The sequence below is a fragment of the Podarcis vaucheri genome (assembly GCF_965113315.1).
Source record: "Podarcis vaucheri genome assembly, chromosome: 10".
Taxonomy (NCBI): domain Eukaryota; kingdom Metazoa; phylum Chordata; class Lepidosauria; order Squamata; family Lacertidae; genus Podarcis; species Podarcis vaucheri.
Window position 1 is genome coordinate 3,999,606 of NC_138748.1, and position 11,347 is coordinate 4,010,952.

Genomic DNA, 11,347 nt, shown 5'->3' on the forward strand with positions numbered 1-11,347 from the left:
CTTTCAGGGGAAAACATTCTTCATAGTGGTGGACTCCTACACCAAATGGCTGGAAGTCGCACTGGTACCGTCCACTTCTACATCCGCAGCCATCCGGGTACCACGCAGGCTGTTTGCAACCCACGGGCTCCCTGACACTGTCGTCTCAGACAACGGGACTGCATTTACGTCAGGAGAATTCCAAACCTTCACAGCGCAGAACGCCATCCGCCACATCCGTTCGGCGCCATTCCACCCTGCCACCAATGGCCAAGCAGAACGCATGGTGTGGACCACCAAGGACACCCTTCGCCGCATGACGCAAGGGGATTGGGAGTACCGCCTTGCCACATTCCTCCTAGCACAGCACAGCACCCCCAGCTCAACGACTGGCCGGAGCCCCGCTGAACTACTAATGGGTCGGCGCCTTGCAATCAGATTGGACCGCCTTCACCCCGATAGAGCTCAGGATGAGGTAGTGGTGGGGGAAGGCAGGAACCCCCGGACCTTCGAGGCCCAGGACCCAGTGTACGCAAAGAATTTTGGGGCAGGCCCAGCATGGGTACCCGCCACAGTCACCAGGGTCACTGGCCCCGTGTCGTACGAGGTGCTAACAGATGGGGGGCAATGCTGGCGCCGCCACTGCGACCAGATACGGCGACGATTCCCGGGAGAAAACCAGGAGGAGGACAGGTCAGAGGAGTCCCAAGGGAACAGAGGGGCAGTGAGGCCCATAGAGCAGGAGGGGCCAGCAGGAGAGGCAGAACCAGTAAATACAGAGAGGACCCGTGAGGCCGAAAGGACACCGGAACCAGAACCACGACTGAGCGAGCCGGTTGTGCCAAACCAAACAGGCCCATCACAGCCAGCATCCTTGGAACACGAGCCAGAACCTGAACCCCGGACCAGGGAACACCACAGGCCGCAACGCACACGTAGGCCGCCGGCGTACCTCGAGGACTATGAATGCGACCTCCCGGGCAGGACTGGAACTTAGAGGGGAGGGGTGTTATGTACTGAGTTGACTAGGATCCAAACTGCAGCAGTCTGATTGGTCCTAGAACAATAGGATCCAAACTGCAGCAGTCTGATTGGTCCAAGAACAATGCAGCAGTATGATTGGTTGGCAGGAACCACCCAATCATGCTCCAGATATAAGTGAAACCACAACCTGATTGGCTTACAGTAGAATTCCAGAATTAACCAATCATGTGCAGCCCATTGTGTAAATAATGTATATAAGCAGATACTTTGAGGGGACTTTCATTCATTCCTCCTCACCACTATGAGCTGAATAAAGAGCATGAAATCACTTTGCGACTCTGAGTATATTTCAATATTCATGATTTATGGAAGCAAAAAATACTTTAGGGCCAGCCAATGTATGGCAGCTTGCATTTGCATTCCAACTGTTTACATGTGTGATTTCTTTAAAAATCTGAAAAGGGGAAAGTGGGATTATTCTGCTGCCATGACAGAGAAGTAGGGAAGGCCAACCACTCCTCTGAGAACAGCTACTATAGCTTCTGTTTTATAGAAAGGTAATGTAATAGATGAGGGAAGCGGGTGGCGCTGTGGTCTAAAGCACAGAGCCGAGGACTTGCCGATCAGAAGGTCGGCGGTTTGAATCCCCGTGACGGGATGAGCTCCCGTTGCTCGGTCCCTTCTCCTGCCAACCTAGCAGTTCGAAAGCACGTCAAAGTGCAAGTAGATAACTAGGTACCGCTCCGGCGGGAAGGTAAACGGCGTTTCCGTGCGCGGCTCTGGTTCACCAGAAGCAGCTTAGTCATGCTGGCCACATGACCCTGAAGCGGTACGCCGGCTCTCTTGGCCAATAAAGCGAGATGAGCTCCGCAACCCCAGAGTCAGTCACGACTGGACCTAATGGTCAGGGGTCCCTTTACCTTTAATGTAATAGATAATGGATTAAAATAGATAATCTATTAATGGATAATAGATTGTCTAAGAGACAGCTTGCTCAAAGGATAATATACTTAATACCAAAACTTTAAATTCCACACACAACACATAAAGACGCAGGAAAAGCCAGCAGTTGGTTGTTGTTATTGAGATAATATCCCATAACCCACAAGTACTGTACTTCGAAGTACTTATTAAATTCCACATTTCTGAGTCTTCATATTGTAGCTGCAATAAACATACCTATGTGGCATGAATGCATAGTATATAAAGAAGCAAAGACACCTGCAAGTTTGGTTTTTATCCTACAGACATGTTTTTATTTAATTCAGTGCATATGGAGCAGTGGTTCCCTCCCTGCGAGAAGTGAGGTTACAGAGAAGCAGGCAGAGGGCCTTCTCGGTAGTGGCACCAGCCCTGTGGAACACCCTCCCACCAGATGTCAAGGAGATTAATAACTACAGTGGTGCCTCGCAAGACGAAATTAATTCGTTCCGTGAGTCTCTTCGTCTTGCGGTTTTTTCGTCTTGCGAAGCACAGCTATTAGCGGCTTAGCGGCTATTAACGGCTTAGCGGCTTTAAGAAAAAGGAAACAAACTCGCAAGAACTCGCAAGACGTTTCGTCTTGTGAAGCAAGCCCATAGGGAAATTCGTCTTGCGGAACGACTCAAAAAACGGAAAACTCTTTCGTCTTGCGCATTTTTCGTCTTGCGAGGTATTCGTCTTGCGAGGTACCACTGTATACGACTTTTTAATGACCTAGGAGCAGAAACTCCCCTCTCGCCTTGTCTCTATCAAGGACTGAATATAGGTCAGATAAAATGAGAAATTATCTCAAGATCTGTCCAGGAAAATGTCACTGAAGGCATCAGAATGAGAAAAGAGAAGGCTAGAGCCAGGCTGGGGCAAATCCAGCATGGAGATTGCTGGCAGCCAGCAAGCAGATGATGCCATCTGTTCACAGCATTTTCAAGGAACGGGAAAATATTTAAGGGGGGAGATAACTGGAGAGACAGACAAAGCCATATTTTGGTGAGGGGACATGTCATTTAGTTATTAGTCAACATTATGAGACAAGAGCGTGTTTGGGTGGAAGAGAACAGCCAATCAAATACGGTCAAGGAAATGTGCATTTGGTTGCCCAAACTGCAAGCTGCTGCATTCAGATTCATCTACAGTCCATTCAGCCTAAAGCTTTGCATTGGTCAGACAACTCTGCTCTGCAGTCACCAGGCTCTGGCTTTTCGTCATTCCTTGGCCCACAGACCAGGACGACAATATGAGGTTTCTGCATCCCATCAGGTCAAGCTTGCCAAGTTGGCTCCCCCCTTTTCCAAGATAATTCATGCATCGCCAGCTTAGCGTCAGTCTTTGTCTCACCGAAGCCCAAACCTTCGCCTCTTGAATTATAGGGCTATTAATTCCATTCCCAGGAAGTTGTGAGAGTCCACTGTTGTCTGCCCTCCACCCTGGCATCATCTGAAGGAATGTGTCACACTCACAGCTAATCCAGACCTCCCTTCCTCAATAGAAGGAACTGGCTGATACTCAGCCAGGCACCATTCACCCACTCCCGCCCCAAACTGGCAGAGCCCACAAACATTCCCAGGAGAGCTTTTCCAGCTCTACAGTGACCAGAGAATCTTTAAATCAGGAGTGGGAGCCTCAGGCGCAGGGCTGAAAGGACCCTCTCCAGGCCACTCCATCTTGTCCTTGCCAGACTCCCCTACATCAGATGAAGTCACCTCCCTCTCCCCTCCCCGTGACCCCTCCCAAATCTCTTCTGAGCATTTCCCTGACCTCTGGAGCAGATTGGGGAGGGGCACACAAAGAGAAGATAGGGAGGGGACGCTCCATTGCACCAGCGGAAGACGGCAATGTTGGATCCAACCCATTACAAACACTCCCAGGATGAATTCAGACCTCTGGGACAGTGTTTCCCAACCCTTTTTCTGACCATGGCCCCCTTCCAACCTTGTTTCCTTCCTGTGGCCACCCCAATGGGTGTCGCCAAGGTGGGCAGCTGCTTCTCCAATAAGTATAAATCAATACAAATCCGAGGTTCTGTCCTCCCCAACAAAAGCCTGCCCCCTAACCAGACGACCCCACTTGACTAGGCGCTGGAGTGGATTTCACCCCATGCCTTTCAGAGCCGGGCTGATGCTATGGACAATATCCAAAGGCCCTGATCCACTAGGCGCTGGGGTGGATTGCACCCTGCGGAGTCAGGCCCAGGCTGCCCCCGGGCCCAGCAGCTCTGGCTCGCCCAGCCCTACCCATTGCCACCCCATCACTGCGCTTACCTGACCTGGGGGTTCTGGATTGCAGGCTCTACTGGTCAAAAGGGGATCCTCAGCAATCACCATCTCCTGCTGGAAAGAAACCAGGACTGCTCCAAGAAAATACATGTGGAAAAAAGGAACGCTCCCTTATCCACTTGGGATTGGCAAGTGGAGAGCCAGCTATTCAGGATTCCCCCTTCTCACTTCCCTCTGTGCCCCCCTAGCCTTGTGCTGTGACCCCCCCCCCCCCCCGTTTACACATTTTTCACCTGCTGCCCTCTTGAACTATCCTGGGTCCCCCAGGGGACGGTATGCCCCTCCCCCTTGGGAAACATTGCTCTGGCAGATCAACAGAGACTATCATTTCACTTTTTCCTGTGTAGCCATGGCAATGAGGTGTGGCTCACTGTACACCTGAAGCCAAAGGCTTGCAGGCATGTTTGGCAGGCGAAAACATACCGACAGCCTTTAGCCAAGTTGGCCCACTTTTCCCGGCAGAAACCTGAGCAGCCTGCCGCACATTCCAAAGACTCCTGAATCTTTCTTCCATGTGGCTTCACCCGATCCGAGCTGTTCTTGGGAGTTTGCTGCCCAGGGTCACGAGGCTTATTCCTGGGACATGAGGGCCAGCAGGTCACGAGGGCCAGACCCAGGGCAAGTGGTTTGGAAGACAGCACAGGCCCAGTTCCAAGGTTCCCTTCGTGGCCTGATCCTCTCCAAGAGCGCGGGACAAGAAGCAGCATGTCGGCAAGGGCAATGAGACCGTTCATCTCCTGCCACTACTAGGCATGCTAGAAACTGACGGACGCTGGAAAGCACCAAGTGAGCAGTCAAGGAAGACCAGCAGTTATCAAACAAACAACGGACAAACACTCCCCCGCAATGAGTCTGGCCCCAACCCAGGAAAAGCGTTCAGCTCCACTTCAGTCCCACTGAAACCAACAGGAGAAGTATAGAATGGCTAACTGGAGGTCATATTCAGTCTAACACACTTTATATGGATTGGGTTGGGGGGGGCACTGGTTACACAACATTTTCAAATCACACCAAGTCATAGGGCACGCTGAATTGTTCAACTTTCCTATTCAAAAAATGAGGGGTGTTAAAAAGCTGTAACATGGCTTGGGAATTCAAAAGGTATTTTGGTTAAATTAATATAATTCAGTTTTTCTTGGTAAGTAAGATGTGTGTAAAATTGCACAGAAATAAAAATTGATTGCCATGTACTTGTGGTTATATTATATATAAATATCAGTATTATTATTTAGTATTTCCTAACATTTTCAGAAAGGGACGCGGGTGGCACTGTGGGTAAAACCTCAGCGCCTAGGGCTTGCCGATCGCATGGTCGGCGGTTCGAATCCCCGCGGCGGGGTGAGCTCCCGTCGTTCGGTCCCAGCTCCTGCCTAAATAGCAGTTCGAAAGCCCCCTTAAGTGCAAGTAGATAAATAGGTATCGCTTTATAGTGGGAAGGTAAACGGAGTTTCCGTGTGCTGCGCTGGTGCTGGCTCGCCAAAGCAGCTTCGTCACACTGGCCACGTGACCCAGAAGTGTCTGCGGACAGTGCTGGCTCCCGGCCTCTAGAATGAGATGAGCGCACAACCCTAGAGTCTGTCAAGACTGGCCCGTACGGGCAGGGGTACCTTTACCTTTAACATTTTCAGAAGATAAAATTTAAAATATTTGGTTTTATGAAAGTAGTTCATGTGTTTCTTCATCAGTCATAGGCTTACTAAGCTAAATGTTGTCTAGTCACAAAAATAACAGCATGTTTGAATTCCTCACGTCCATAAGCATCTTCTTAAGACCCCTCGCTGAAGAAATTTGCAAAAATTAAGTTTTGCCTGCTAAAATGGCACACCCTGCTCATGAAACATGACCATGATGATACTAAAAATGAGTAAGGAATGTAAGAAAATACATTATTAACCCACTGATAATACCCAAGTGATAAATGTTTGGGAGTGGAAAGTGTGATGTGATGTTAAGGAAGGAAATGTGTGTCATTTTCACATATCTTTTTTTTTTTTTTTAGCTGGGGACTTCCACCCACACCTCATCCACCAGCCTGGACACTGCTTCAGGCATGGAATGAAAGCAAGAAAAGAAATGATTGATGACACGGAGGGAATTCTCCACTAACTTACCCATTAACTGTGCCTTCCCCCAGTGCTCACGTGAGGCAGCTAGGCCAACGTGCTGCCAGATTATGGAAATAAGATGTTGCCACTAAGATTTTTTCTCCTTGATTTCACATTGGGGGGGGGGGAGGCAGTTGTGCCTGTTCTATCCATTCCTCCATAATTATTCCATCTGGATTAGCATGGCAGAATACTTGAGCAAAGTCAACGTGAGGAAAATGTACATTCCCTATTCACTTGCTATCCTTTTGCTGTGACATAAACCAGAAAGGAAGTGGCAATTGCCGTTCTCCATCCTCCACGTGCCCTTGTCCTGGACCACGCTGGGTGAACGATTCCATCTGGCCATCCTAACCTTTGGATGAGACATTTAAAGCAAAGAAGCGGATCCACATTTCAAATGCAAAACTTTGAACTCAGGTCTTGCTCCTCTAAAGGGCTGAGGGGCCCACGCCAGGACCTCAGGGTGCCCCTCAGCAATGGGGGGGGGGGATGCTGAAGACGGGGAAACCTGGAAGCTTTTGCAGAGTTTGGAATTAATTTGGTGGGGTTCCCTGCTGCAAGGGCGGCAGTGACCTTTTCCAACTCCAGTGAAGTGTCTTGTAGGTGTAACAGAAAGAAGGCAAGGCACACACCCCAAATACGGAAGTTCAGTTCCTTCACAAGTTCCCAGGGGATGATATGCTTAAAAAATGCCTGGGAGCCAAGGGAACCTGCAAGGGGAGCAGTGGCCACACAGCTTCAGCTGCAAAGACTGCGGTTGCCAGGACTCCCGATGTCAGGCTGTGGCAAAATAACAACTCTCAGTGCTATAACGGAGGTGGGGAGCAGGGGCTGAGAGCCACCTGGTGGCCAGCTACAAAAAACTCTGAATTGGTTGGCATTTCGTGACTCCTTTAATTCTGGCAGACTTCACGTGTGAAATCTCCTAAGGAGCTGGCGACTGTCAAGTACTAATGATCATTTCTCCTTACCTGTCAAATATTGTTAGATACTAAGTGGTCTGTCAAACGTTAGGGAAAGTGCCACCCGTATTCGACAGCTGACATGTAACAGCATTTTTCTTATGATATTTGATGTTTATTATTGATTGATTGATTGATTGATTGATCTACAATATTTACAAACCACCCAAAAAATGAAGGTTCTCTGAGCAGCTTCCTGTAAGCCTGAAAACCAAACATGGCAATGTTTACATAGGCAATCCTATGCATATAGACACAAAAGTAACTTACAGGGCACTCATATACTTACCTGCACAAAATTAAGTCCCACAGATTTCAGTGGAGATTACTCCAAGATCAGTGAGCATGGGGTTGCAGCTATAGGACTGGATCCCAGTTTAGGTTGTAATCCTAATCCCGCCTACCTGGGATAATTCAGTGGGATTTATTGAAGGGAGTAGACAGGGCTAGGAGTGCAATCTTGGGCCTCATCCACACTTAAACTTTGCTCTGCATTTCTAGGCACAGGTCCAAGTGCTTGGGGGGGGCTGGTCCTGCTGCTTTCACCATGAAAATCCTCTCTTTACTGCTGAATTGGATCAAACAGCAATCTGTGGAAAGCAGAATTGCCATTTGTTCTGATTCAGGGTTAAAGAGAGGTTTTCCTGAGGAAGGAAGGGAGGTGGAAAAAACAGCACTCAGACACAGACCGGGAAAGTGCAGACCTATCCCTGGAAAGTGGGGGGGGGGCAGCAGCACCCCTGCCCTGCTGGCCATGCCCACGTCACCACTGGCTGGTGGCGCTCGCTGCTCCTGCCTGGGCACACGGCGGCCTGACCCCTGGCTCAAAAGGAGGGGGACGAGGGGCTGGGGCGAGACTGGCCTGCTCCCCCCACCCCAGACCTGATTCGCTCAGGTTGGTGCCACGACCGACTGGCACATGAGGGGAATGGATTCCACAACTTCCAAAATACCATTTTTACACGTGGCGCCCGCCCCTTCTTTCATTTCGCAGAGCCACAAGAGCCTCTGCGGCCTACCTGTCTTCGGAGCTAGGAGACAGAAAGGAAAATAAAAGCAGAGGAAGAAGATACAGATAAGAAATGTCCAGAAATCCCAAAGTCTAAACTCACAGACTCTGGCTTATGTCTCGCAGCAGGACTCAGGATACACCCTGGACCTCCACCTTCCTCTGTTCCCTCCCTGTGTCAAATTAAAGATTGTAAGCCCCCTCGGGGCAGGAACCTCTTCTCAAGGGGCACATGCAGCGATGGTGCAAAGAAATAACGCAAAATAAATCTCGCTACGCTCCTGCCCTGTGCAAGATGAAGCCCGCCAGGCGCCTTTCCCTTAAAACCAAAGGTGTGTACACACCATCCATTGGGGGCTCCTGCAGCTTGCAAAGGGGCTAAGTCCCCAGAGCAGCATTGCTGACAGGCCGGGGCTTGGACCTTAGAAATGCAATTGGCAGAGAGGGCTCTGTGCGAGGTCCGCTCTCCTGGAGAGAAAAGAGTATACAGTGGTACCTTGGGTTACATACGCTTCAGGTTACATACACTTCAGGTTACAGACTCTGCTAACCCAGAAATAGTGCTTCAGGTTAAGAACTTTGCTTCAGGTTGAGAACAGAAATCGTGTTCCGGCGGCGCAGTGGCAGCAGGAGGCCCCATTAGCTAAAGTGGTGCTTCAGGTTAAGAATAGTTTCAGGTTAAGAACGGACCTCCAGAATGAATTAAGTACCACTGTATTGCACTTTCTGTTTCCCTCTCTCTTGGACCCGTGTGGGATGCAGACATACCTCTTTCGCATGTGCCTGGCCTTGGTTATGTAAATGTCAGTTCGTCACCCCCAACTTTTGTACCAAAACTGACATTTACATAACCAACACTGGAGGGTCCAGGCACTCACCCAGGGTCCGTGTTCCTCGGGAGACCGGAGACACAGAGACGGTCGGAGCTCCAAGAAATATGCTTTATTCTCCTATTGCCACTTTCCGTCTGCATGGAGGGAATCTGCATCTGACAGCAGGGTCCTGTCAAGAGGGGCTTGTTCTCCACAGCAGGGCAGCCCTGGAGTCCAAGGCCTCTCTCCCTGGCTCTCCAATGGGCCATCAACCCCTTTTGGCATGTTCCTCTCTCTATCCCAGGTGAGACCCTGGCTTGGAAAGAAACTGGAGCCTGCACTTTCCCACTGACTTCCAATCTTCCCTGCAATACTTCAAATCCTCAAACCCCTACCATTTATTAATCTCCAGGTTTAGGGGTGTATCCTGCAAATCCAGAACAGTATTTTGCCTGCATAGTTTTTACTGCTACTGTTGCTGTGAATCAATGCATGATAATAAAATAAGACTTATTTTTAAGCTTCTCAGCTTGCTGCCCGATTCTTTCTGAAGTGGTCTTTCTGAAGTGGACTTGCTCCAAACAAGATTTCGCAGCCTAGCTCCTAAGCTTTTGGTTTTGCTGCTAAGGAGGGGATTTTAAAACGCTGTTTAGCTCACATTTGTGGGTATCTGGAGAGATAAATTTCAATTAATGTATCCTCTCCTTCCTGTTAAAACCCATTCCACACAGGGGCAAGATCCTGAAACTTTGGGACATTCCCTTTAAAAAGATCTAGAACATATTTAGGATCAATGAGTGTGTATGTTGCCATTTTAATGGAATGACCCCGTGATTTCAAGGTGTGACGTGAATGCAGCCTTAGAGTAAAGAGAATAGAGACATGGAAAGACCATATGGTTCAACCTTGTAAGCAACCCGTTATTAACAACGGAAAATATCATATGGGGACCACAGCTGAGGACCTGCCAAGCTGTCAACAGCTGTGGACAAATCAAGCCAGGGAGCCAAGACACATGCACCTGTGGTGGATGATGCTAATAATAATAATAATAATAATAATAATAATAATAATGCTATGCCACTCATCTCCTCTGGGCCTCAGAGCTCCTCCTACCTTCAGAGTTCCCTCGCATGATCACTGATGGGCACACTTGATCCTATGACTGGACTACTGATCCTGAAGAGCTGCCCAGCCCAGCTTCAGGTCCCCCACCAAGTGCCCCCCTTCTAGGACCCACCGCTCTCAACTGACTCTCAACGGCCTCCCCCCAACATTCACTCTCCCTTTCCAAGCCTCCTCCAACCTTCAGTCTCCACCAGAATTCCACTCTCTCTCTTCCCCCTCCCTCCCTGCTGGACATTCACTTGGGAATTCTAATAGAATCACCTTCATTACCCTACTGCAAAAAGAGAGGAAGAGGTTACAGATGGGAAATGTCCGGGAATCCCAAAGTCTAAACTCACAGACCCTGGCTGATGTCTCACAGGAGGACTTAGGATACACCCCGGGCCTCAACCTTCCTCTGTTCCCTCCCTGTGTCAAATTAAAGATTGTAAGCCCCTCGGGGCAGGATGGAGCCCTTGGTTATACTTGGAGGAAGCCCAGTGAAATTGCATGGTATTTCTGAGGCATAAACCATTGGCACAAATGCTTAAAATGTTCCAAAGTAACATTTTAAGTAACATTTAGTAAGTATGCGTCTGCAGCAGGCCACCCACTGTGTCTCATCGGACAGGCTCATCTGGAGAACATTAAATGGTGTTGCTTATCAACCCTCCCTGTGAGGAAGAGTGGGAGAACTCTTTTGTGGGGATTTTGAGCATTCAGGGTTGAAGCAGAGCTTTTCCTGGGTGGCGCAGTGTATGACCATGTGGCCAGCTACTGGGACTGCAGACAGGACCAGCAAGGAGGACATCCTGGGCTGCCTTCCACCTTGGCTTCTCCATGCGCAGCTGCCGTTAGAGCAATAAGCCGCCTTGTGTAATAGCCTCCCCTCCCCTTGTGTTTGCAGTCACTTATTAGGTCACAATAAGAGTCATACCAGGTGCCTACAAGTTACTTCAACCACAGCATAAGTTTCTGAACTCTAGACTTTAACTGTTGAAAGAATAAGGCTCAGATCTTTTGTGCCAAGCTTAAGTGGGAAGGAATAATGATGCAAAATCGCCCATCAAATTCTTTGCCTTCTGCACTGTTTTACGAGAGCTTTGTGAGTTGGTGTTGAAAATGGCTGGCA

General features: G+C 49.2%; 1 protein-coding gene across 1 annotated transcript in view; it reads right to left on the minus strand.

Annotated features, from left to right (window-relative positions):
- FAM107B (family with sequence similarity 107 member B) overlaps positions 1-10,239 on the minus strand; it is a 107,503-nt gene extending 97,264 nt beyond the window's left edge. Inside the window, exon 1 of the mRNA XM_082240179.1 lies at positions 10,225-10,239. The gene's annotated coding sequence lies outside the window, so the exon portion shown is untranslated. The remainder of the gene's footprint in view (positions 1-10,224) is intronic.
- Positions 10,240-11,347: the final 1,108 nt, after the last annotated feature.